At 32.0% G+C, this 23,912-nt stretch overlaps 1 protein-coding gene across 10 annotated transcripts in view; it reads right to left on the minus strand.

Moving 5' to 3' along the window:
- Window positions 1-23,912, minus strand: part of LOC145664324 (uncharacterized) — a 1,583,153-nt gene that overhangs the window by 58,941 nt on the left and 1,500,300 nt on the right. For all 10 annotated transcript variants that reach the window (XM_081730946.1, XM_081730945.1, XM_081730944.1 and 7 more), the window contains one exon: window positions 9,344-9,404. The gene's annotated coding sequence lies outside the window, so the exon portion shown is untranslated. The remainder of the gene's footprint in view (window positions 1-9,343; window positions 9,405-23,912) is intronic.

The raw sequence follows: 23,912 nt of genomic DNA on the forward strand, positions 1-23,912 counted from the left end.
TGGCGTAGCAAATTGGAGCGAGATGGCAGGAAAGGCAAAAGAAAATGAGAAAAGGTTGCGCGGGTGCTCTAATTGAACAAACCTCGACACTGTGCTACGTGATTCGCGTGTATAAGATACGATTGCTGAACGACTTAAAGCGTAAAGCATAATTACGACGCCTTCGATGCCATACAAACTCTCTCTCTCTCTTCCTATTTACTCCCACCCCCTGCCCCCCGCAATCCCAACAGCTTTTTCCTTTCTTTCTTTTAGCTCCTGATGCAGCTTCATTTCTCTCTATGTGTGAGTGTGTATTCATTTTCTTTTTATCCCTGCACCCCGCACTTTTTCGGAAAAGTTCCTAACCATCTAAAACTCTTGCGTGCGATATACCCTTCAGTTTTGCTGACATTGCATCATTACAATCAACCCATGGGGAGGGGACGGGTGGGGGGTCACAAACATAGAAAGATGCAGAAAAGAAAAAAAAAGGGGGTAGAAAAGTCTCAGTATGTATATATGTATATGTTACTTTCTAGAAGAATCTGACAGGAAAAGGGCGGAGCCTCCAATGAGTTTTCTGATCACGTGGTTTTCATGTCAATAATTAACTGTAACACTGCTGACTGTCTCTTTTCTTTCTCTCTCTCTTTCTCTGTCTTCTGTATGTTGACGGGCGATGAACAAATTAATATGAAATTCACGAGAGATGCATACAGTATATATATATACGCACACAAGAAACAAAGAAAGCAAAGAATTGTACGGAGAAATGAATAAGTGAATATTTTTAACATATTAAACTTTTTTTCCTTCAGCCTGAAATGGATACATGACAAATTCATAGGTGCTATATATTTGTCAAGTATATATATATATATATATATATATATATATATATATATATATATATATATATATATATATATATAATATGTGATGGTCTGCTAGCTTAACTATGTGATACTTACAACGTACGTATTAATAGATCCTTATATTCTATAGAAGGTGATCAATGTTAAGATAACCATAGGCGCAACAACAGGGGAGCCAGATTTCCCTAAAACACTGTTGACCTTCCCTAGGATATGATTTTTGTACCACAAGCTGTGACTGCAGCAAATTATCCTAGTTACGGCAATGATAAAATATAGCTTATATTAGAGTTACTATACTTGAAATTGCTTTTTATTTAAAGAAAAAAGAATAAAAAAAAACCGGGCTGTGTGTTATAAGATCAGGAATATAGTTAAGAACGAGGGGAGCAATGGGGACACGCTCCCAAACTATTTCCTGGCCCCCCAAACAGGTTCGTCTAAAAGTAGACTTTGGTTTGCTTTCAGTATGAATAAAAGGCCAGGTTCCTCGAAAAAGTTATCCCCCCACAGATAAACTTGCTGACTACCCCACTGCATAAGATGATGATATGTTTAGATTATATCGCCTGTGAGTTTGATTTGATTCCTTACTGCAGTGTTTCTCAGGATTTTTTCTTTCTTTTTTAAGTGGGACTCACTAAATATTAGCGTCAGGTAATGTGTACTGGCTCCCGAGCTCTTGTTCCCTTGTTAATTATTGGAGTATAGAGTGTTTCTCTTCAATGTCCAGTGTACATGAGACGTGGACCTAGATAAATCCAAATGACCGTAATGTGAACAAATTTCAAGACTTTCCCACCTGGAGTCGAATTTGGGATACTGAACATCAAAGGTGCGCGTGTTACCCACTAGGCTTGTCGGGAGAATCATGTGTCCTCTTGGAAAGGATATACAATAGTCCTATACATACCTAGGTAGGTTACATATATTGCTTTGAATGTGTTAATACTTATATTTTTCAATAGTAATCTATTAATAAAAATTCCCATAATTTTATACTGGTAGCTTATTATAATAAAAGAAAATACATAGTAGTTTTTATAAGTTAATTGTTGGCTGGAAGAGAAGGTGAGAGACACTTAGATTGCAGCACCAAATAATAGGGTTATTTCTGCAAGTTTAAAGCAGGTACATACGAAGTTTCATTACGATTGGATAAATATTACAAGAGTTCGTATAGTGGAACAGATGAACAGACGCACAGATATACGCAAATATAGTGATCGAGTCGAATGCTAGAAACTTCGCTTCGCTTCAATAATATTATTGTACCTAGGTATAAGGAATTCCAGTAAACTGAAGATAAAACGTGTTCAATCCTAAGCTGTATGCAATTTTGAGATACCGTACAGTATTTGATACAATGTTCTGTTTCCATTCAACATTCCTTCAGTGACAACTTTTGAGTGAAGTTGCATCGCTAAAAAACATATTTTTTTTTTTATCGCTACAAGGTAACGGAATAAGTACACAATTTATTGCAACAAGCCTGTATACAGCAATTACCGATAGTACATACGTTTTCTTCCTTTAGATTGAAATGAGAAAATATTAATTTTTACCAATGTGACTCCCCTCAAGAGCCGCCTCTGCTTCAAAGAAGACAAGTGAACATTTCTGTGCTTTAGCTCTATTATCAGTATTATTATCGGATGAATTTCACTAATCGTGTTCATCCTGAGAAAGAGAGAATTATTCGAATGGTATTGGTCATGTGACAAAAATCCTATATTGGTATTCTCAGCTTTGTTAAAAATACTATAAACTTTTTACAGAATAGACCAAGATTGTGCAATGCAAATTAGTGTTTATAATCTCCATGTATCAAATTTTATTCCACCAGTTTTGTATCACTGCAGATATAAGCAAGGCCCTATATCTATCTGTATATTACAACGATAATATCATACATACTTGAACAGAAAGTGCTTTAACATATGCACTTGCCAGAAAAAAAGTTGTTAATAAAGTAATACTTAACTCGTTTATTTACATATACTTGAAAGGAAAAGCTGGTATGAAGATAAAAATAAATAATTATACGTTTCTTGTTTAAAATGTCATTTGATTAACACACATGATTACGAACCAAGTAATAAAACGAATACTACACAAGATTTCGTTGTAATATATAAAAACGAATGTATGCTAGTATGTTCCAGTATTACTTCGGAACACCTGGAGAAATTTAAACCAATCTCGGTATACATATGACTTACAATCTAATATATATATCGTTGGGATGAAACCTCTAGCACTCCTAACAGAAAGAGTGGAAAGGTGTTTACATTTTACAACTGCCCCTAACAAATTAATCAAAACTTCCTAACTTAAAACAATGTTGGTTGCCTATAGAACAGGGGCATAATTCATTGAAATATGTAGTCTACGAAGGGGAAGGTTTCAAATATCTAATTGTATTAAGAACAAGCACTTCAGCCAGTAAACTATACAGATGCACCGATCTGAACGTGATTATTACATATAATAAATCTGTAATCTGAACACATGAATGAATAAGTATTAACAAGTGAGTAACGGACAGTATTTTTAGTACTTGATCACATCTGAAGCTCCTGGAGGTTTCCATTAAACTCTTTATTACATAATTAGTTTACATTTTCACACATGAAAAATTAGATCAACATATAATGGGCAATTATGATCATGTTTAACGGTCATAAAGCATTCAATCGCGAAACATAGAACTCAAAAGTAAATAAACAAAATTATTTCTCAGTATTACTCTTACTCTGTTAGGTATAAATATGAACATCAATTATAATAATTGCAAGGATCGTTAGATGAAACAAAGTAGAGCCGTAGTAGCAATAATTAATTGTCAGCAGTTATAAAGTCAACTGAAATCAAGGAAGTAAAGCAGAAATTATTCCTGGCTATTTTGGGGATTTCAAAGACAGTATTTAATTTATTTTTTTTTCTCATAAGAAGAAAGACATTCAACTGCACTAAACTATTTATCCCTGATATCTTAAATTAAATCTAGGCATGCCACAGTTACTACTGAAATATTTATTTATTAAATATGAACAAACTTGTAAAAAGAGTTTTTTTGGAAAACTTTAGACAGAACTTAACTTCAAGAATAAAGTTCGTTATTTTTAGATTTTTTTTAATGAGAAATAACTTTGACATATTGAAGGATTCTAATGGAGAAAGTTCTTTATACATTTTTAACAAGAGTAGTTTTGAGGAAATCGTCCGGGAAAAGACTTAGCCCAAGAATATATTACGCTTTCTGGATTTTTTTTTCACGAGAAATGATTTACTGCACAGCACATTATAAGATTGTTAATAACATATTTATTTATGAATACCAAGCAAAGCCATCTGAGTAGTATTTGAGAAAATTTATCCGAAATATCACAGTCCGAAGAGTAATCTAGCTCTTGCGGACTTTTTCATGAAAAATCACTTACGGAACATTTTAATGTTATTAGTTACAAATGTTATAAACAATTTCGCCAGAGTCATTCATGAGAAATTTGTCTGGAAAACAACTTCACCACGAATATACTATCCTTTCTTATTTTTTCTTTTTAATGAGAAACCCTTTACACCACATTGTAGTGTTAGTAACAAAATAGATATTTCTGAAATGTGAACAAAAAATGAAAAGAAAAAAAAGGAAAGGAAAATTTTGGACAATGCACACATGAATAATCGAGAGTTTACTGTACATAAGTATCCTTCTACATTACTTGTTGACGTTTGGGATGGCTGTAGGATCAGTCCGTAACTTCTTATATGTGTAATATCCTTAACCTTAACTATCAATCTATTACTCTATTCCAGCTTCTTAATTGTCAGTTTTTCATAGACACTTTGAAGTGTCAAAGGGAAGAAAATGTCCATCCTATTCTTGCCCTACTTGCGTAGTGAATCTACTCTTTGCGTAGTGAAAAATAGTTCTCTGTTTTTGTGAAAGCCTTCTATGTTTTCTATTCATCTATTAATTAAAATTGTTGTAGTGTATTTTGTACATTTTCTATCAGTAACATATTTTATATGTCCGCAAATACGTATTCAAGGGGCTTATATACGATATAGACTTTCCTCCCACACTGAGTTCCAAATTTGCACTAGATAAAATAGCACGTATGATAGTTGATCTTACACTGAGAAAAATCCGTTCTCCGGACAGCGGTATATTGTACAAATATACAGAATTACCATATCTTGCTTACTCCAGAAATCAGTACGGAGCATACGTTATCCGTATGCTACATATGCTCTGCCCTTATATGTTACATCATGCCGTTGCAGGATGTCTGGTATCTTAACAGTCTTCCTTATATTACGTATATATATGTATATCACCTCTGTCAGCTATATGCTGTATACGTCCATTTGTATGTGAGAACCTGACCGCCTATATTGTTTCATAAGGAAAGTACCTACAGATGGAACACTTGTATAGAAAGTATTATAAAACATGCGTTTTCGGTTATACGTTTGTTGTACGTTAAGTCCAAAAACTACAGGATTTACAAATGTAACATACAATTTTTTTCAGTGTACCTTAAAAAGGACAAAATTGACGTAAATAGATCCCTTTCCCTTGAACAAATCCTCGATCCACTTCTCTCTCTCTCTCTCTCTCTCTCTCTCTCTCTCTCTCTCTCTCTCTCTCTGCCTCTAGTGTTCTATTGTAACTTCAAAAACTACAATAATCAGTATTACTAATAGATAATAGGTCTATTGCTATTAGAGATTAATATATTAAAACTTTAATTTTATGTATAATTGACTTTTAAATTTCCATTAATTGGAAAGTTATTCTCTAATAACAATAAAAAATAAAATAAAGGTACTAGTTTATGCCCTATAGGTTAAAAAAAAGGTGGATGATAAACGCATGTGAGTGTGAATTACAGTGTTAATAGAAATTGTTTCGGGTTAAGAGTTTCTTTTTAACTTCTATATATTGTTTTTGAAAGTGGTCATTGTACTAAATTACATAAATGTGCATTTCGTCAATATCCAAATGATTCCGTATATCTACCACAAGTCCTTATGTTTGTGTTTGTGTTAAATCGGAATAAAATTAAACATGCTCGTCTCTATACATAACCGTGTAAATCACTTCTCCATGATAGAAGTTCGTTAAGTTCACTTTAGTTAATAAAAGTAAAAAAAAAAAAAAAAAAAAAAATCAGAAACAGAAAATATAATGAAATAGATTGTAAGCTGAGAATATAAAAGTGATTATCCTCGTATGGTTGGAAAGCCTTTGTGTATCTATTGTTCTCAAATTTAACTTAGGTGTTTAGTGTTTCTAAAAAAACTAAAAAAAAGATTAAACAATACTCACGAAAAGTATTTACTACACAACAGCTTATAATCCTTTTTCTTTTGTAGATTAGTTTAATAACCACATTATCACAATTCTCCCTCACTCATCAAAATATGCTTAATTAGGTACCATAATGCTTCAGAGGACATCTATAGCGCACTTAGTAATATAATGTCGTGTTTGGCAAAGAAGTTTATTACTTTTATAATAATACTAATTTAAATCTTAGCTGACTTGGGTCATACATTACGATATTTTTTTTTCATATTAGTGGGAGTGCAGCAACGAATAGAGGGTAAATAAAGGCCTGCATCTCCAAATGACCTCTTGCCCGCCTTTCCCCAGTGGAGTTCATCATTTATATGTTTGTAAAAAATAGTATGAATGGTTAGTTATTGATATTTTCACACTCCGAAACAAGACATTTAGTTTGCTTTTAACATGTGAAAAACCCAGCTACTCTAGAAAAACTTGCTAGCTTATGTAAAAATAATAATTTACCATGTTAAGATATACGAATATATACAAACAAATTACATCAAGTTGGAACTAGAAAACTCTTCCTCAGTCAAACTACATACGCCACTGTTAAATGGGTTATCTTGTTAGAAAGTTATTGAGAAAGGAATTTACACACATACTGTACCTAGGTACATACAGAATCTAGAAAGTTTCTGAGTGATGAAGTAAAATCGTTTTGTAATACTTTGAATAAAATATGTTAAAAACGTACCTCTCAGATCATACAAACATGTCTACATATATAACCAGCATTTGCAGGATATGATAGAATTACTTAATTTGAAGAAAAAAAAAGTTGTGTTGACAGCTCCGTAACTTAGATTTTTTCTGGGGGGCAAGCATTATTACGCGTATTTGGACCCCCTAGAAAAAATTGTTCTTTTTTCTAATTCTTGGGCCCGATCTTTTCTAGGGGGCAAGCATTAATACGCGTATTTGGGCCCCCTAGAAAAAGTATTTTTTCTAATTCTTAGGCCCTCTCTTTCTCTTATTCTTTATAGGCCCCGGAGCCTGTGGGCTCTCCCGCAGGGCAAGGTCTGCAAGGCCATTTGTTATGCCCCTGGGCCCGTTCCATACATGACAAATTAAATAAGGGGACAATATTGATAAATCTCAAAGCCATATGAATAAATATTATTTCTAGGGTTTCAAATAGTAGACACTTTTTACTGGAATGGGCCAATGACTCATTTCTATTTTATTTACCTTTTGTGTGCTTTTCTGTTTATGTTTCTGTTTGATGCTTCATTTATAATTTCATGTTCGTATCGTATATGGAGTAAAATAATGTCTTAAAATGGGCCCCATCGAATGGCGGGGAGCTTCCATGGGAGGAATTTCCCTTGCTCCCTACAAGTTATGGCCCTGCGTGTTGAAAATTGATATAGCAAAGACTAAAATGATGTCCAACAATTTTGCAAAGAATCCAATGATTGAAGCCACAAATAAGGAATGAGAACAGGAACATCATTTCACATATTGCTGGGAGAAGGGGATGTCAACATCCTCCATCCATCTAAGAGTTTCACGTTTTTATTAGTATATTAGTGTACAATTCATTAAAATAAATGTATTTCTCAAACTCAGGAGGAGGGAGAATAAATTGGAAAAGAAGAAATTAATAGACGTATTAAGGTAAGTTGGAGTGCATTTAGAATTGGAAGAAACAGCTTCATTCATACTGAAAAGAAAAATGTCAAAATGTCTAAAGCGTTACATTTTCAATGAATGTATTCTGTGTGCTTTTATGACGTATGGACCATAGACGCGGACAAAAAAAATGCAGTCTTCATGGATTAGAAAGATGACAGAAGTGACGGACACATAAAAAAATGGTATTGAAGTGACAGTGGACTGAACATATTGCAAGAAGAAATTGTGATCGATGAATTGAAAGCAATTCTTGATTGGATACCAAGAGACGAGAAACGCCCTACGAAATGCCCTCATACAAGATGGTATGACAAAATCAAGATGTACTGCGTTGTAGCCTGGAAAAGTATTGTCCAAGATATAGATGGTTGTGCTGAAGAGTTCTAAAGACTTTCAATAAGCAGTGGATTGACAATGGCTATAATGATGATTTATAAAAATGAAATGTAATGAAATCTTTCAGTTTAACGTCCCACGTAATGCCTATTAGGCTAAGGCAGACAGATGATTGAGGCAAATGAATGATAATGGAATAATTGGTGGAACGAAAACGTAGGAGGAGACGTCGAAAAAATTCAGGGACATCATCTTGTTCAGCTTACTTCGCCGGGAATCGAACCAGGAACTCAACGCTCAAGAGGTAATGATTTATGAAAGTAAGGGCAAACGCCTGTACATGCAAGGGCGCCCATGTTGTGGTTTCCAAGGGGGGAACAAGTATAAGCGACGTTTCAAAAATAGTTTCAAATTTTGCTGTAACTAATGTAAAAATTCTATTGGATTTTCGATATTCTGAAGTACAATTTCTTTTAAGGGGGGGCGAGCGCCCCACCTTGCCCCCCTGATGGGTGCCCTTGTTTACATGTAATCTGAATTCCAACAAGAATGGGCTAAGCAAGGAACAAACATTTTAAGATTAATTTGAAATATAACCAGATCTTTTCGTTTTCATTCATGTCTTGTCTTTGTGATTTAGCGCAATGCAAGTTTTGTACCTTTACCCATGTTGCGGAGGCTAAACCATCACATAAAAGTAGGATGGCCAGTTCCTTTCCCCTGTAGATCAGAAAGTTATGTGGAAAACTGTAATTAAGAAGCTGAAAAGATCAAAGGTAGGGATACCACCTATTCAGGAGAGAAGTAACTTTGTTTTAGCTATACATATTGATTTTCAAATGTCAAAAATATTTTTCCGAAATAAAAGCACTGTAATAATTTATGACGTGAGTCAGAGAGCCACATTATTGTTAGTAAGATAACTAAGATAATAATAATAATAATAATAATAATAATAATAATAATAATAATAATAATAATAATAATAATAATAATAATAATAATAATAATGACGAAAAGAGCTAGCTTTTCAGAAGCTACCTTCGGGGAAACGTCGTATAACCTGTATACAAAATCTAATTACGATATAAACATAATCAAAAATTATTTTTGATAGGTACTTATAACTACAATAAATATTTTTAGGAAATCTTACCTATATTTATTCATATCCATTCTTTGTGTACGTCATGTTTGGTTCACCTCCGAGTGGTGACCTGCAAATAATTAAAATGAAATCAATTATAAAGAAAATAACTCTTCAAACTTACAGGCTGTGAATCAATGTATAATCTATTTTTGAGATTCAATAAGAGAATTATTTTTTTAATTAAACAATGTAAACATTGTTGACTTGCTGTATATAATTTATTGATTCTTAATTTAATACCAAAGAAAGTAGGAGAACAGTGACGTAATCTTAACTTAGGCTTGCAAAAGGTAATCAAGTTATTGCCCAAGTAAATTACATTATTTCTTAAATGAATTACATACTGGACCATTTGTATCCTTTAAATTAATAGATACCAAACACAGAAATTTTGTACAATGTAAACATAGGCATGGCTACTCTATGATACCACCACGTTAACAGTGTTGCAGCCCAACATAAAGTTATATTATTTTCATATGGTATTCCGTGAAGTTATTACATATTTAAAATTTACATATAAAAATTAAAATTTCAATATCAAGTGTGTTATTCAATGTTCAAACTAAGTACATCATAGTACCACATTCAAGTTTTGGTGGCCTCTATAGCAATAATTACGGAAGTAAGACGGATGGGGCAATGCAGATCCACAGAACTTTAGAGTTTATCACTATAATCACGACATGACGGATTTCGAGTTAAAAGGAACAAAGATACAAGGAATTAGTTTTATATTTTTTTCAGAGACCAATTACATACAGGGCCTTCACTAGATGGGATGCTCACAATGTCATTTATACCAATTTTATTTCTCACACCGTTATGAAGATATGACAATAGTTTACAATACTGCTTTAAATTATGTAATTTAGAGATCTTGTTGGAATTATATACCTACCAAAAACTACTGTAGTGTATTTAATTTATAATATTATAGAAGCAAAGCAAATTAAAGATTATTTTTAGAAGTTCCCACAAATACGTCATTTTAAGCAGTATATCAAATTTAACAACTTTTTTCATGTCTACGGAATGGTTTGAGATAACAAACTGCTGTAAATGGCATTGTGATCTTTAAGTCTCTTAAAAAAAAACACTTAAACAATTTTTCGAATATAAATTTTCAATTGTTTGTAATATTGTGTCTATATGTTCGAGATATGTCATATGATTTTGGATATGTACTTGGTGCTTTGGTTGGTATGATCTTGGTACTTTGGATGTGTATTATTCTGCCCGGGTCATTTGTGTTATTACTGTTATAGAACCTTTCAAAATTTGGTTGTTTTTTTCGATATTTATGATACTTTATCATCCTTAATTTGTAACACTGCATAATAAGAGCGGTATTGTAACTTTTCCTTTTGCATGTAAATTTGAAATTTGTACGTAATAACCTGACGTAGTGTCATTTGAAAAAAAAAATACAATTTTATGCTGGATTGGCAACATTGTTAATCTGGTCGTATTACAGAGTATAGAGCATGTTAGACAGTGTCCTCTGTCAATATTTGCATGGTACAGAATTTTCGTGTTTTGCAACTATTAGTTTAAAATTTATAAGATTGTTTCAAAATAGGAAATTATCCTTATTTTATACACAAATTATTTCATTAATAACCCTAACATATGGCGTAACTAATTTCTAATGGAAAAAAATCTGAATGAGTAGCCTACTTCTTCGGATAAATTTTCCTTCGGCGAAATTTTCCAAAAATGCCTTATAAATTTGTTCATATTTAAAAAAAAAAGTTTCATTAATGTTTACAGCACAACATGTTTCAGTTTAAGGAATTTGAGTAAGAAAGTTTAGTGCGGTGGCTCGTATCTTTTATTGTATTTATGTAACTGTATATAGGCCTATCTAATAATTATGACAACATTTAAGAGTATCTAAATAATGATACAGATTACTAAAAAAATACATATTTCAAACAGTATTCAAAGTAAAGTAGCACAGCGTTTCTCAAATTGTGGTTCACGGACAACCTGTTTGCTTCATATGTTAATCATTACTCAAAATAATAATAATAATAATAATAATAATAATAATAATAATAATAATAATAATAATAATAATAATAATAATAATAATCCAGGCGAATCTCAAAACAGTTATAAGTTATACAATTTAATAAAGTGAAGATTGCATAAATTCTAATAGCTTACATTCTTTATAGTCTTCACTTATTAAAAAAAACTAACATGTATGTTTTCTATTAACACTATTTCAAGTTAGGGAAATTCTAATTGTACTAAAAATATAATTATAAGAAGTAGTGTTATTCTAATGTTTAACCTCAGGTTGTATATATATATATATATATATATATATATATATATATATATATATATATATATATATATATATATATATAGATAGATAGATAGATAGATAGATAGATAGATAGATAGATAGTCAGAGAGAGAGAGAGAGAGAGAAAGCAGATGGATAAGTAGGAGGATAGATGAAACTCTCTTAGGAAACAAACCATACAAGATAGACAAATGCATTTTTTTTTCAGGATACCACAAGTAACAAGTATAGATCTACATAGAATCATAATACAAGGCGGTGTGACGAATTAGGTAGTACTGAGAATATCTTGGAAATAAATGACCTAAGATAGATAGTTATCAAATATATTAGAAAGACCTTAATCCAGTAATGGATCAACAATTGTTGATAATGGTATGTAGGCTTTTTAAATATAAATAACCTTCACAACTACACTCATGTAATCTCAGTTCTCATTCTTGATATCTGAGCATTTGAGATTAAGTAATAAACGATTATACATTGTTCTGAGAGATCATATGTTTAACCCTGTAGCTGTAAGAAGTTTCAAAGACAATTAAAAACAAAGATAGTAAAACTAAAATTTACTGTTCCTGGTTATAACTGGGTAAAATTTACTGTTACGTCTGGGTATAACAAACGTTTTTACGAACTTAAAATATTTTAACAACAGTTCTAGTGAACCAGTGCGAACAGTATAAATACCAGCACTGAGTATACAAGTATATTCTCAAAACACTGGAAAAATGATAAATTTGGTTCGAAGATGGTAAGAGTAGAATGGTCCAGGGTCTGACCCACACAGGTATCCATCATGTCTGTACTCTCCACAAAACTCCGTTACTCTCTCTCTCTGTATATATATATATATATATATATATATATATATATATATATATATATATATATATATATATATATATATATATATATATATATTTGTACATTTTCTTAGTAAAACTATACTTACTCAACAGAAAAATTATTGATATAGACTAAAAATTTGTCCTTGCACTTCATCTGTACTCTTCTTTATCTTATAAAAGGAATCTAATTTTATAATTTTTCTGACAGTATACGAGTCTGTACTTAAAAATTACTTATTTTTTTTAATTCAACGTAGAATAACATCCGTTTAATTCTATATATAGACATAGAAGTGTCTTGTAGCATTGGATTCCCAACTTTAGACCTCCCTATATATATATATATATATATATATATATATATATATATATATATATATAGGTTGCGCGCGTGGGGTGCTCCATAAAACATTCTGATTAATAAAAGTGGCCCACACTTGAAAAAAGTTTGAGAAACACTGATAGAACAGATTTATAAAAGAATATGACTTTGAACCATAGTCTATATACAGCAAATCTGTATCAAGGTAATCAACATAAGAATAGGTGCATTATTATTATTATATTGTAACAGAATAAAGCATGAGAGGATTTTTTTAAAAAGAAAAAGTTAATTTACATTTATATTCTTTTGAAGATCGTTAATAAGATAGAAGTCTTCAATGCAGTGAGCATCTAGAGCGTCTTGTTTCTACGCTAGTCCTGCTTTACGTAAAAGAGGGTGGGAGATGAAAAGCGCGCGCAGATCACAAGGGAAGAAATGCAAAAGAACTCTTAGCGTTGGAGCGATTAATCTTCTGAAATTTGCAGGTTCTTTATCGATCGCTTGGTTGCTTAGGCAAACACGCGCTGGAACTTTCCTATATAATACTCCCATGGCAGAATGAGATATTTCGTTGCACTAAATTTAATACAAATGGTTTCATACAAATTAAAAAAAAAAAAAGTTTAAAAAAAAAACTCAAATGTTGTCTTTTAATTTTTAGCGAATACGTTTTTTCCTTCGATTATTATTTTTTAATTCATGGTTATTAGAATGAAGTGCCATGATGCTGCAATGCATTCTATAAAAATATATCACTAATGTTAATATAATAATATCAACAGTTTAATGAACAAAATGAGAAACATTAGATCTTCTTCATGCTATATAGTTAACAGTGGCGTAACGTTCATGGTAGCTATTGAAGCATGGCACTGTCTAAATAAACAGAATATTACATATATTAAGTATAAATAGTGTAACTATGGTTTAAGAATAAAGCATAATATTAAGAATAATACAATAATGCATTTCATTAATAACGCAAAACTCATCAACACATTCGACGCATGAGAGCCGGTTTCGATTCCTAGTGGGAGCTTATGTGTTTCGGAACCCACATTAAGCTATAGATCCACGTCTTATGTAGCCTTGGCGCTAAAACAAGTATTAAACTTCAATTCAACGAACCTACCAATAAGAACTACTATACAGACATATTCCAAAAGGGGTGGGGGTGGCTCAGAGGTAGAGCATTCACTCCTGGTACGTGAGTTCCTGGTTCGATCCCAGCTCGTGCCAGGTGGGCTTTGAGCTGGACAAACACAGTGTGTGTGGGTTTCCTCTGGCTTCTTCCGTTTCTTCTTATTTTCTTCATTTCTCATTATCACGGTCTACTTTAGCCCACAGGGCATAACCGTGGAAAGTAAAACTCAAAGATTTCAATTCATGTCATGCTCCGAAAAATTGAGTACCCATCATTGTTTAAGATACTGAGTTTTATTGTTCATGGATAGGAATGAAACGAGCATATACGGTACATTCTTTGACATTTCAAAATCTTTCTTTAGAGCATGGCTGCTTAATGTAGAAAGCACAAAAAATCTAGTGCAAAGAATTTCTGTTAGGATACTAGATCACGGATTAGGAAGTGTAATAGACTTCACTGTCTCTTAAACCTTGTGAAGTCTCTTGGAGTTTTTTTTTCTTTCTTTTTTTCTTTCATTATCTTACACTAGCTATCTTGCATAGTTTAGTCTGAGTAACGGTTTAGATGTTAAACTTACAACTTCGTTTCAATTTATTTGAGGTCTTTCTAGAGGAAATTATCAATTAAAACTTTCTAGTTTATAATCCAAGTAAACAGCTGTCGTTTAGAAAAGAAAAGTTTATTGTGTGTTTAGATTTAATTCGCTCATAGGAACAAACAGTGACAGAACATGCGTATGTGATTATGAAAAAATGTTCAGGATAATTTGAAAAGAGTCAGTTTTACATATCGAGCAGAGAAAGAGTTGAGGTAAAAATTTCAACAAGTAGTGTATGCAGTAAACCTCCATTGAGTGGGGCTTCGTTCAACTCCTCTGTTCTCTAATATCTATATCCAGTGGCGTATTTACGATTTTGTTTCGGGAGGGGCTTTGCTAACTTTCGGGGGGGCTTTGCCTGGAAATGTGAAGATTCTGCAAAATATTTCATTTATTTTACTATACTAAGTAAGATTTCGGGGGGGGGGGGGGGCTTAAGCCCGGAAGCCACCCCCCTAAATACGCCACTGTCTATATCTATATCTATATCTATATCTATATCTATATCTATCTAATATATATATATACAAGGTGTTTCAAAAGAACACCGACAACGTTTGGGAGGTGATTCCTGACACCAAGATAAGAAAAAAAGTAAAGACCAGCTTGGGTGCACAAATGCTTCCTTTCGGAATTATAGGCTGCCGAAAACATGAAAAATGAACATAAAAGTCCATAGCTCTAATACTATGGGACCTACCGTAGTCGGGCCAAGACTTTATTTAGGAACTAGTATGTGCTCTATCCAAATATCCAAGTTTCAGAATCCTGCGGTACTTCCTCAACAATTTTTATAGAGGGTAGTTGTTAAGTACTTCAAATTATATGGCTGTAGAAAAACTGCCTTTATAAAAATGTTGGGTGAGTACCTTTGGATTTTGAAACATGTATTTTCGGATAGCGCATATATTAGTTCCTAAGTGAAGTCTTGACCCGACTACGGTAGGCCTCATAGTTTTGGAGCTATGGACCATTAAAGTTCATTTTCTCCTGTTTTCGGCAGGCTATAACTCCGAAAGGAAACATTTGTTCACCCAAGTTGGTCTATATCTTTTGTCTTATCTTGGTGTCAGGAATCACCTCCCAAACGTTGCTGGTGTTGTTTTGAAACACCTTGTATATATATATATATATATTATTTCATAGTTTACTTGGGGAGGGGGAGGCAAAACTTTCCACGGATATATAAGTAGTTTCAAGTTTCCCGTCAGTATTTTGTGTATTTTATACTATTGATTAAAATCTTTTTAAGCATCTTAAACACGAGTGCCCCCACTCCCGTAAAGATATGCTTCTTCCAACTTATTGATTGAAATAGTTGGGCAAGACTCCAAGTGTGAACTTTTAATATCTACTGCTAGACTTTAAAAAGAAACTTATAGGTTAATAGTATTAACGTATATATATATATATACGTGTAGTAATTATAAAATTGTATATAATTGTATAACCTTCCTGTGTACGCAAGTTTCGAAATTTTAGAGGAATGTTAAGTAACGCCGCGGTGTTAACCAGTGGCGTACCGACCGGGATTCCGTGTTTATATCCTCATTTGAGCTAGATATTATATAAAGATAAACTAATACTACTAGTGTCACTAAAATCTCATATCCTTTCAGGCAACTAGCTTCTAAGAACTTTCACTGTAGCTAAATGGTTAGCTTTGACACCTTTCATGCTCTAAGGGGCACGGTGGCGTAGTGGTAGAGCGCTTACCTGTTGTACGTGAGGTCCCTGGTTCGATCACCGGTGAAGTAAGTTTTGGTGGACAACATCGTGTCCGTAGGTTTTGGAATATTCCCCTTTGCTCCCACATTCCATTCCACCAATTCTTTCATCCTCACAGGACCGCGGTGTCTCAATGGTAGAGCGTTCACCTTTGGTGCGTGAGATCCCTGGTTCGAATCCAGCTCGCGCCAAGTGGAATTTGTGGTGGGCAAACTCCGTGTACATGAGTTTTCTCGAGGTTTTAGCGTTTTCTCCCATTTTCTTCATTCCAACATTTCATTAATTTCTCATCATCACTGTTTTCTTTAGCCTGGACGGTATAACCGTGGGGCGTAAAACTCAAAGATTTCTTTTATTTTCTTCCATCATCATTCGCTTGCATAAATCATAGTCTCCCTTAGCCTAAAGTGCATAATCATGATACGTTAAACTGAAGGATTTTTTCCTGCTCTAGACATGGGTTCGATACTCACGGTGTGAAATCATAGGGTTATGAGTATTAGACACCACGCAACTCTAGGATCATGTTTCACATGTTGAAAAGGGCAGTTAAACAAATACATTTTCGATTAAATTGTAGAAATACAGTACTAATAGATTGAATTACTTGAGTAAAGGTTTTAGTGGTTTACGGACAACGGAAGTCTTTTGTGTATGACCAGTTATGAAATTCATTTCATATCTGACCAGTTATGAAATTATAAATAAAAATTTGAGTTTTTGTGTTTTGAGTCTTTATGATGCAACATTGTAATTGTTAAAAAAAAAAAACGGGGTTTACTATTAACATAGGCTCCGAATCACAAAGAGAACTTGAGCTGAATGAAGTTTGGCAGTTGTACAGGCCCATCATACAAGATTAGTCTTCATAGCATAGACTGTTCCCCACCTACTCCCTTGAAAAGATGGATTACAGGACTATACTACCAGTACCTGCTACAAACATGAGAAATTATAGTATACGATGTTCATCTAAGGTAACAACCTTATTATGATGTCTGATGTGATATTAATGATCAAGTTTAATACACATCTGTATTGAAACTACAAATACAGTAAGTGCGAATTTACGACCAACTTGCTAAGGAGCATGCTTTGTGTGAGGATGGTCCCGGATTCGATTCCTGATGGGATATTTGCCTCGGACACAAACTCAAGTAATGGCTAAAGTTCCACCATAAACAGTCTTATATAGCCTCACTGCTGAAAAGGAACTTTAATTTCAAATCAATCAATCAAATCTAAATTCAGTAAAGCTGTTGAAGTAACATCAAACAAAACATATATTACTTAATCAATGCATAACTCGAGAAATAATGTTCATTAACAGTCAAGTAATGTAAAGATGATGAAGTGATGTCAAAGTAAATAGACATCACTTGATTAATGCTTAACTTGAAAAAGTGCGTTCATTAAATCAATCAATCAACATAAGTTCTGTAAAGATGATGAAACGGCAAAATGAAATCTTTCTGTTTAACGTCCCACGACTATGACGTTTAGGCTGAGGGAAATGGATGATTAAGGTAAGTGAACAATGATGGAAGAAACATTGGAATGAAAATGTGGAAAGAAACGGGATAACCTCGAGAAAATTCACGGACACCCTGTTGTCCGTCACAAACTTACTTCGCCGGGGATCGAGTCAAGGACTCTACGCACCAGAGTAGACACTCTACCGCTGAGCCACCCTGCCCCCTATGATGAAATACCTAATGTCGAAGAAAATAGATACTGCTTAACCAATGCTTAACTTGAAAATGAACGTTTATCTCCAATTAATCAATCAAATATAAGTTCAGCGAAGATAATAAAGTAACGTCAAAGAAAACTGATATCGCTTAACAACGTTTAACTTGAAAAGAAACGTTCATCTCCAATCAATCAATCAATCTAAGTTCGGTAAAGACGATGAAGTAAAGCCAAAGAAAATAGAAATCGCTCAATCAATGCTTAACGTGAAAAACAACGTTCATGTCCAATCAGTCAATAAATATAAGTTCAGTAAAGATTTTGAACTAACATTAAAGAAAATAGATATGGGTTATTCGTTGCCTTACCAATCCTTAAGAACTTCTCTCTATCAACATTATTTCTTGCGAAAAATAACTTAATTTATCTGTCGTTCTAAGAACAGAATTCATAAAAAGTGACAAATTCCTTGGTTTATCCTTTCCAATTCTTTGATGAACTATTCGTAACTTCATTATACGTTACTTACTTCCATACAAAATAATGTTCAAGTTCACCTATACTTAAGAAGCTAGTAATGAATTCTTTATTATAAAGTTTTCGTTATTACTATTATTACTAAAATATCATCTTGAAGTTAAAATGAGTCATTTTATAACATTCTAATGGATTCAAGAATTCACAAAGGAAATGAGAGAATGTTAATTGGAAGGAAGGCTATATATAAATTTTATTCTTCGTCAAAGTGAGGTAATTTTCAACTTTTCTCCTAAGCACAAAGAAATCCCTCTGATGCGAGCAAACGCATTTACTGATGAAACGAGTGAGATGGAGAAGCGAGTCTCCAGGCTGGCTTATCTTCCTTAGAGCAAAAGCTAGGCGCTAGGGCCTTTTGGAAAAGGAACCGGCCAGTTCATTACCAGGGAGGGTTTGCTAGCTCCTTGTCGCATGAGGTTCTGACGTCAGGAAAGGGGTTGGGGAGAAGGCGAGTTATGCCCCGCCTGGAGCTTCTTCATCTGAGACGCAGTTCCTCAAGATCAATACTTCTCCTACACCCCCTCCTCCTCCTCTTCGACCCCAATCTTAGTTGCACACACCATGGCGAACACACCCAATCACCAGCTCAACTGGTCTGCATTGAAGAAAGTGGATATTGCTTAATCAATGCTCAATAAAGATTCTTAGTAAATTATTTCTTACATCTACTTCATTTCTTATAACGTCAATCCATATATTATTACTTTCTTCAAGATAAGAATACTTGAAAACAAATATTCTTACCATCTTCTTCATAGTCTCTTTGTTGTAAGATTTGTTTTGTCTGACATGGCCAACACACTCAATCAACAACTAAATTGCTATTCACTAAGAGGAGAACTGAATATCTCTTAATCAATAAGAAATATAACTTGTTTCAGAAGTTTTCTTGTGTTTCCTTTATTTCTGAAAACTTCTCTCTTTCTTGACATAAAAAGGAACCTAAAATATGTTTTCTTATTTTGTTCATCCAAACTTCTCTGTTGAACGATTCGATACGTATAACGCCAGTATACCAAATTATCCATTAGTATTACATTTGCTGAAATATATGTGGTACTATTCCTATTTAAGAACATAACTTTTATGTGTTTAAAAGCAGATGTTATTGAAATTAATAAAGATGGTGTCAAAATTATTACTGTTTTCTTACTAGAACTTTAGTTAATATGCATCTAATAATATCCTTTTCTCAACATTAATTGCCAATCACGTTTGTTTCTCTGTACAAAATGAGTTTCATGCATGTTAAATAACGAACAATTACTCATTAATATATTCAAACAATGGAAATTTCTCCTAGTTACATTGGAGATAATGATTTTGTTGGAATCGAAACTCTAACGTCACGCATTGAAAGTGAGTGTGTGAACTTCTCGTGGATCTTCTTTTCGACAAACAGCTTGTTTATTGCTTTTTGTCAGGGCATTTGTTGAATGAGTAAGTGTATCTTAACCAACAATCAATAACACCAGTTTCTATAATCTAATTATTAATTATTAATCTTTGTATGTGGCAGATATTTCTGAACGTTTTCCCAAAATAAATTTTTTTTAAAACGGTATCTTTTTGTCATGTTTATGTTCGTTAACAACAACTAAGAATTGAACAGGGGGTCATTCCACTAAAGATCAACTCTGAGCGAAGTAGCTCAAGTGGTAGAGTATTGGTTTCGCATTCGGGAGGTCATGAGTTCGATTCCCGCTGCCGACCATCCTGACTATTCTTTTCCGGGGTTTTCCTCAGTTCTACCAGGAAAATGCCGAGATGGCACCTACTAAGCAGGCCCTGGCCGATACCTTCCCAAATTCTTCCCATTGTTATTATTGTTGTTAGATATCCAGTATAAAATGGCCACTGAGCTGGGGATTGTTAAATAAATAAATAACTCGCAAACTCTTTGCAGGTCAAACCTTACTTGGAAATCATTTTTGGTGTGGTTGCAAGTTTAGAGTTTTACTTAACTGTTTTATTGTTGTTTCTTCTAATTTGCATTTTCTCTCTAGTAGAATATTAATTTTTTTTGCATGTTTTGTATATGGCCTATCGTTTTCTTTAGATGCACCATATTTCTTTTTGAAAGGCTATAAATAAAATTATTTTAATTGTGTAATACTAAATCCACCACCAAGTATTGTATCAAGGAGGAGATTAAATATATTTTCTCAGTGAAGAAGAAAAGTTTCCACATTACTTCTTTCTCATGTTATTCGTTGAAACGCCAACGCGTACGTACACACACACACACACACTAACACACACACACACACACACACACACACATACATATATATATATATATATATATATATATATATATATATATATATATATATATATAGATAGATAGATAGATATAGATATAGATATATATATATATATATATATATATATATATATATATATATATATATATATATATATATATATAACATTTTCAATGCTATCGAACACTGGAGCTGAGAGGAAACAAAATCTTTCAAACAACTGTTTTCTTCTAAAAATTCAAAATATCCTATATCATTTCCTCAGGACGTTAGTTGAATTTAATTACAAGGCAAGTATGCAAACACAAGGTTTTGTTTGTGATCTTCCTGGTGTGTGCTCAGTGTGTGCTAATACGAAGGTTAATTGGATTTGGAAGAACTTATTACGTAATATCCTCTTAAAAAGTTGCCTAGATAAGTACATTAAAAACTTAACCTTAAAACCTTAGGCCTAGCAAGAAAAGCGTCAAGAATAGTTCCTTTCAGTTAATGATTATCCTTATGTTTAGTAATAAAAGTGAGCATCTAAAAAAGATTGTTTCCGAAAAGAATATTCTCTTTTTTCTTTGTTTCACGTGGATGTGTAATGTAAGAAAGTGAATATAGTTAGTTAATCATTTACATTATTATATTTAAGATTAGATACAGTTGTTCGGATGGTTATATAAATTTTGCAATGTAAACTACAATATCTTCCTCTCTAAGGTAATTAATATTGTATATATAAAGAAATAAATTAATTACTTGATGACTACATCGTGATAAGTATTTAAGAGAATATTACTTTAGATTAGAATATGATGTCTAAAAATCAATGTATGTTATGGACTATAAATATTTTATATAAAATAAAACACATTATTATTTTAAAAAATAACATGATATATAATAAGATATACCCAATATGAAATTTGAGTTTGATACATCATAAATATTAGAACATGAATCCAAATTTAAAATATTCTCATAGTGTATTTTGAGATATTTATTAAATAAGCTTACGAACTGAAGAATTCTTTTAGAAATCTGAAAATGAAAATAAAATTTCCTCAAGATATTTTTTTTGTTTTATTTACTTTATTATAAAAGTAGAGATGAAAGCGTAAGAATGTTCATTATTTATGATACACTGGAAATTATATTTAAAGATATTTAAAAGTGTTACAACTTGTGTTAATATACAATTATTGATCTAGATTACTATAAAACTTTTTCATAAAAAATAATAGTACATTGTAATATATAATATTTAAAGATATTTTTTTTAAAAAAGCTGCAATTTGAAAATTAGGGTTCTATAAAACTTATGAATGTAATAATATAAAGTATTATACAACGCTTACAGATATTTATACGTATTAAAAACATTATAATGTATGTTAAGTTACAATTATTAAGTTTGACTACTATAAAAGTTTAAAGAAAAGTAATAATACATAGTGTTAGAAAATTGTAACATTACTTAAATTTATTTGCAACGTAGATAACAGCAATTATTTTAAAAGTTACGTTTGATTGTACTAAAAATAATAACGTTGTCGAGCAGTAAATTGGGTATGTTATTCCTAATAATCATTTTTAATTCATGAGGTTTAATTTTTGATTTCTCTTAGAAACTAAGTGTTTGTTAAATAGCCACAAAGACAGAAGTTTATGAAGTTATGTTATTTAATTAATATGGAGTAGTTTGGATTTAATTAATATCATATTAATAAACTTATTAAATTTAAAATCATTAAAAGTATAAAAAAAACATATTGAATACAACATATATCCTAAATTATTAGGTAATTTATCAAATAATTTAACATGAGTTTATTTTATGCACTTTTAAAATAATAAAAATAAAATCTGACTGAAGCACTCATTATTGCTAATTTGTCTTACGGTTTCGGCAGTATATCGAGATTTCGTGTTTATCTTAGTTATGTTAGATAATCTGTCTAATGAACATAATGATATTTTGGAGAAACTGCAACATACCTTCGTAATTATATATGCTTACTATAGTCAGATTTTATTTTTATTTAATTTTCGTTTTATTTCCACGAAACCATGGAATTTTGCTAATTACACACTATCACAATAAGTCAGTAATATATACTTATCCTCAGTAACGCGTAAGAATTATAAGTATAAATAAGTTATGAAAAATGATCGCTTAGTAGTCAAATGAATTATTACCAATTCGTTAATACAGATTTTCTACGGAATATCTATTTAAAATGTAAGAGGATGCATGTCTTCACTATAAATGTATGTATGTATATATTAGTATATTAACATTTCTTAGGCCTCCATGAACTTAGAGGCCGCTTCATCTATATACTCATATAACCTTAATGAAGAAACAGTGCAATTACTTATGGTAAAACTTTTAAAGAGGGCTCAAAACTGAACGAAAAGCTGGAAACAAGTAAAGTTTGTAGTTAAACTTTACACGTATGGTAAAACGACATTATTTAGTGACATCTACAAATGTTGTCAACGAAGTAGTTAAGAATTTTAAAAGTTGAGAATTTTGCACATTTGTACATTTGGTTTGTAGCACTTACACAGTTACTACAATCGATTATTATATATTCTGGTAAATGCGAAACACAGTATGTTACAACTGCAACCTTTTTGAAATTACACAACAATCTACAAACAGAAAAAAATATATAAAATATTTTGCATATACAAAAAAAAGAAGAAGAAGAAGAAAGTTCTCACATCAAGAAAGTTCAAGTTTTGCAAATAGATGAAATCTGGTATTGTTCTTTGATTTTAATTCATCAACGTACACGACCTAGAAATTATTATTATTATACGTAGTTAATTTCAAATATTCATTTAAACATCACGTCTATAGTAAGATCTTGTAAAGTATATAAAACCATTATTATTACTACATTAATTATTTTTAAGTTACCTGTAAAATTGACAATTATTAATCAATAATATTTTAAGAAATATTTCAATATGATTATTATCAATAATACAATTCAATTTGCTTTCGATGGTATTGCGATTTGATATGTTTTCAAACTCATTATTTTTTTCACATTATAAACTCTATACAACAAAATGTTATATGTGTATGCTTGCTTAGGTTATTCCTATTATTCCAC

The sequence above is a fragment of the Thermobia domestica genome, chromosome 11 (genome assembly GCF_964235325.1).
Source record: "Thermobia domestica chromosome 11, izTheDome1.hap1.1, whole genome shotgun sequence".
Lineage (NCBI taxonomy): Eukaryota > Metazoa > Arthropoda > Insecta > Zygentoma > Lepismatidae > Thermobia > Thermobia domestica.